The following is a 5,095-nucleotide window of genomic DNA, read 5'->3' as shown; positions in this document are numbered from 1 at the left end:
AAAAAGAGACAGTGTTATCACTGCTGGTTGTGATTTTTTTCATTTATATTGTCCATGGCAGGAGGGAAGCAGTCCTCCAAGACCAGCTGGCTCCACACTCAACTTGGGAGCAAAACTTCACTCTTGAGCGTTAACACAGCTCCCTCCAGGCATTCACTCGTCCCAGGCATGGGCCACCATGGCTTTTATTAGTCCTCCAAGGCCAAGCTGTTTATATATTGGATACATGATCACCTCAGGAACAGCTGGTTTTCCTCCATGGTTGGCACCACAGTTTGCAAAGCACCTTCGTCTCCTCCTCTGCCTCCCTGACCCCGATGTCTCCATTTTTTCTCACATCTCCTCACCCTCCCACTCCGTCCTCCCCTGTGCAGGGGGGAGCTGGGGCTAAAAGCTAAAGCTAATGGCAGCTGCTGCCAACTTGTTTGGAATTCTTCTTAAATATGAAACCATACATCATCACAGAGGTGTAGCCAGCATCTCTGACTTGGCCCAGGCCTGGCCAGCAGCCTGTCCATCACCATCAGAGCAAGCAGAGATTGGCCCTAAAACACTTGGGGGAGCAGGGCTCCTTTGCTGGACATGATGGAGAAAGATTCCAGAACTTTCTTACAGGAGCCAACCTTGTGGATTTGTGGTCCCATCCCCCACCACCAAGAAGCTGGATCAAGCAAAATTACAAAAGAAAAGAAATCCTGAAATCAGAGAGCAAAGTGGAACAAAGCCTCTGCAAAGGAGGTATTGTCAAATGAAATAACCGAGGGAATATTTGGAAATGGGGTGATGGCAACGAAATGGACTGAGACAAACTCAGGCACTGTGGAAAGGATGTAAATGTGCAGGAATGATACTCCTAGAAATGGTGAAATCAGGGAACCAAGTGGTGAAGTGAAGAGGTGACATGAAGTGCAGGGAAACAAAGGAGCAAACGGTGCCAAATTGATGCTCATTGAAATGGCAAGATTTGTCTCCTTTCCTGAAATCCTGAAATCAGAGAACAAAGTGGAAGAAACCCTCTGGAAAGGAGATAGGATCAAAGGAAATAATATTGATTGATTGAAAAACAAAAAACAAACTGAGGTGTGGTGAAAAGGACCAAAAGGTGCCAAAATGATACTCCTGGAAATGGCAACATCAGGGAACGGATTGGTGAAGTGAAGAGGTGACATGAAGTGCGGGCAAATTTTATTCTCACATTTCTCCTTTCCAGAATGTCTGTTACATTTGATCTCTGACTTTAGGATTTCATTCCCACTTTGTTCTCTGATTTCAGGAAAGGAGACGAGATCCTTCCATTTCAATGAGCATCAATTCGGCACCGTTTGCTCCTCTGTTTCCCTGCACTTCATGTCACCTCTTCATTTCACCACTTTGTTCCCTGATTTCTCTTTAGTTTTGACAAGTTTTGGTCCTTTTCACTGCACCTCATTTTGTCCCAATCCATGGCCTTCCATTCGCACCATTTCCAAAATTTACTCTTTTTTTATTCAGTCGCATTTTATTCTATCATATCTCCTTTCCAGAGTGTTTGTTACATTTGRTCTCTGACTTCAGGATTTCATTTCCTTTCCTGAAAGTAAATTCTTCCTTTCACTGCACCACAGTTTGATYTCTTTTCAATCAAGATTATTTCATTTGATCCTATCTCCTTTCCAGAGGGTTTCTTCTACTTTGTTCTCTGATTTCAGGGTTTTGTTTCTGATTTCAGGATTTCAGGAAAGGAGACGAAGTCCTGCACTTTCAATGAGCATCAATTCTGCAAGGTTTGGTCCAGTTTTATGCACTTCATGTCATCTCTGCTTTTCTCTTGGTTCCCTGATTTTGCGATTTCAATGAGTGCAGTTTTGGCAAGTTTTGGTCCTTTTCCTGGCACCTCTGTTTGTCCCAATCCATGGCCTTCCATTCATGCCATTTTCCAAATTTGCTCTTTTTTTTATTCGATCGCATTTTATTCTCACATATCACCTTTCCAGAGTGTTTGTCACATTTAATCTCTGACTACAGGATTTCGTTTCCTTTCCTGAATGGAAGAATTTCCTTCCAGGATAGGAAATGAAATTTTGAAATCAGAGAGCAAAGATTAACAGACCCCTGTAAATGTGGTATTTTCTATGAAATGACCAAGGGAAAAGCTGGAAATGGGGTGATAGCAACGAAATGGACTGGGACGAAATGAGGCTCCGTTTAAAGGACCTAAATATGCCAAATTGATACTCCTAGAACTGGCAATATCAGGAAATGAAGTGTTGAAATGGTCACATGAAGAGCAGGGAAAGAAAGGAGCAAACTGTGCTRAATTGATGCTCATTGAAATSRCAGGAATTTGTTTCCTTTCTTGATAGAAATTTCTTCCTTTCAGGAARGGAAATGATATCCTGAAATCAGGSGGACAAAGTGGATGCAGYGCTATTTAAAGGAGATAGGATCAAATGAAATAACCRAGGGAAAATTTGGATGTGGGGTAAGGGCAACGAAATGGAAAAGGATGAAATGAAGCTCCGTGAAAARGACTGATAAAAACAAAAATAATGCTCCTGGAAATGGCATAATCAGGCAACAAAGAGGTGAAATGTAGAGATGACATGAAATGTGTGAAATGGACAAGCAAACAGTGCCAAATTGTTGCTCATTGAAATCGCAGGATTTYGGTTCCTTTSCTGAAATGGAAAGAAAACCTGAAATTGGAGGACAAAGTGGAAAAAATCCTGTGGAAAAGGAGAAATCTTCAAATGAAATAATCTTGATTGAAAAGGAAACTGTGGGAAAATTTGGAAATGGGGTGATGGCAAAGAAATGGACTGGGATGAACTGAGGTTCAGTTAAAAGGACTGAAAGGTGCCAAAATGATACTCCGGGAAATGCCAAAATYAGGGAACAAAATGGTGAAGAGGTGACATGAAGTGTGGGGAAATGGACAAATAAACTGTCAAATTGATGCTCATTGAAATTGCAAGATTTCTTATTCTTTCCTGAAAGGTAAATCCTCTTTTCAGGAACAGACTGGAAAACCTGAAATTGGAGAAYAAAGTGRATAAAATTTCCAGTTTTTATGGAAAGTGCCCTCGAGTTTCTAGTATACAAATTTTTAAAGTTAGCAAACTAAGAAATAAAGGAGGAAATCTTGGCAACAAAAAAGTCTGTCAGAGTAAAGATTTTTTTACTTATTTCTTAGTGATYCACCCTCAGTTCTGGCTAGTAGATAAATAATACATTTTTCATTTAGTGAGGATACCTTGGAAAATCTGCTTCAGCAGCTACTGAGTGAGCAGCAAAGGTGCAATGAGTTTTCCAGCACTGAGCAAAATGAGTTGGTAATTATCATAAGTGCAACTTCAGTTCCTAATTTCCAAAATCAGTGCAAAATGCTGTTTACAGAGCTCGATGGAGCCTCCAGCAATTACGGCTGTGTTATGGAGAATACCGTGGCTAATGCTCTCTATGGCTTATTTACACAACCACGGGGTGGGAGAACAYAAGGCAGCATAGGAATGAAGTGCTGCTGGGTTTGAATAGGTATTTGATTGCCCTGAGTGTGCCAGGAGCTGCCTTTTCCAGCTCTCTCTGGTGTTTCTCCCCCACCCGTCTCACTGGCGCCTGCAGGGGAAGAGCCCCAGGCCCTGCCAGCACAGCCCATGGCTTCCTTCCCTCGGTGTGGTGGCCACGARATGCTCTGGGTGTGATCCTGGACACGGCTGAGCTGCTCATTAATGTGGAAACTGTGCTAGAAAAATCGGTCTGGCCTCCAGCAGGGAAACATTCCCAGCCCTCGCGCTCACGGGAAGGACGGTCCTGTGCCCACCAGCCTCGACCTCTCCCCCAGCTCTTCGTCCCAGGGGTTCTGGGGGTGACAGGGGCAGCTCCTGTCACAAGTTCTGGCTCCTGCAGGATGGTGCTGGGCAGCTCAGCTCCTTCTTCCCTTGCTGCCCATCGTCAGCCAGGCCAATGTGCGCTGCCGGGAAAACGAGGAACGCGGTGTTTTCTCTCACAGAGTTCTACTGAGAAAGGGTTTTAGGAAGGAATGAGGAGATTTGCTCTGGCAGATTTTGGTACCTGGAGAGAGGAGAGAGGRGTGGAGCATCTTGTTTCAGTGTTTCCTTTCCTCCCTGCCAGTGATTACCCACATTTGSTGTTTCTGCCCCAGAGCCCCCACACTGCAGGGACAGTGGGTGCAGGGCAGCAGTGGATATTTGAGTTTAAGAACTGGATTTTTCTGGGCTGAAGAGAAGGGACGTGCATTTCTTCTCATCTTCCAGAAGCTGAGTGGTGTGACTGCTTTCAAAAACTTGAATTCACAGAAAAAAAATTCTCACATAGAGAGGAAGCTGCTCACTGCTCTGTGTCTTTTTTTTTTTTTTTTTTTTTTTACCTCCTTCCTCTTCCAGTTTGTTTGGCAAGCTATCTTGCTTGAGATCTGCCAGAGAAGAAACCCTCTTTCTCTCTATTCTGGCAAATCTCTTCACTTTTTCAATGTCTCCTACGCCTTATTTGTGTGCTCATTTTGGTGCTTTTCAGTGGTTGTGCTCATCTCTCCTTCTTAAAACACTTCTCTTTCTCTTAACATTTATCTTCATGCTGTCACTGGCAGATATCCCCAGTGCAGCCTTTCTATTCATTGACACACTCCTTGTGTCTCAGCCATGCCCATCACCTTCTCTTGGTGGATTTAATGCTCAAAGGGGAGGAAGAATTTGGGTTTGAAGACTAGGTTGGCATTAGGAGAAACTTCCAGATCAGAGGATATCATAAAGCGATTATCTCAATACTGTGGGCAGACCTGTGCCTGTCACTGATAATGGCAAATCCACTGGGATACAAGAAAAACAGTTCTTTTTAAAAACAGGCTTTTATTTGTCCTGTTGAAAGGTGATTCATTTGTTTGGGCTGTTGGAGAAAGCATTAAATGTCTGTAAAGTTTTAAAAACTGAAGGCATCATGTCCCTCCAACGCTACTCCACCTTAGTCCCCGTAACCGAAATGCTGCTCTAAATGTCGGTTTGACTTGAATTGCTTTGTGTTCTCTTTTTCATGTTTGCCTCTTGCTGTGCTAAAGTGCTTTGAGTCATCCCTTCCCTGCCACACAGGTGACATCTTTCCY

The sequence above is a fragment of the Malurus melanocephalus genome, unplaced genomic scaffold (assembly GCF_030028575.1).
Source record: "Malurus melanocephalus ecotype Western Australia unplaced genomic scaffold, MMel_1.1 scaffold_348, whole genome shotgun sequence".
Classification (NCBI taxonomy): Eukaryota; Metazoa; Chordata; class Aves; order Passeriformes; family Maluridae; genus Malurus; species Malurus melanocephalus.
The sequence above is the reverse complement of the archived record's forward strand: the minus strand, read 5'-3'. Positions refer to the sequence as shown.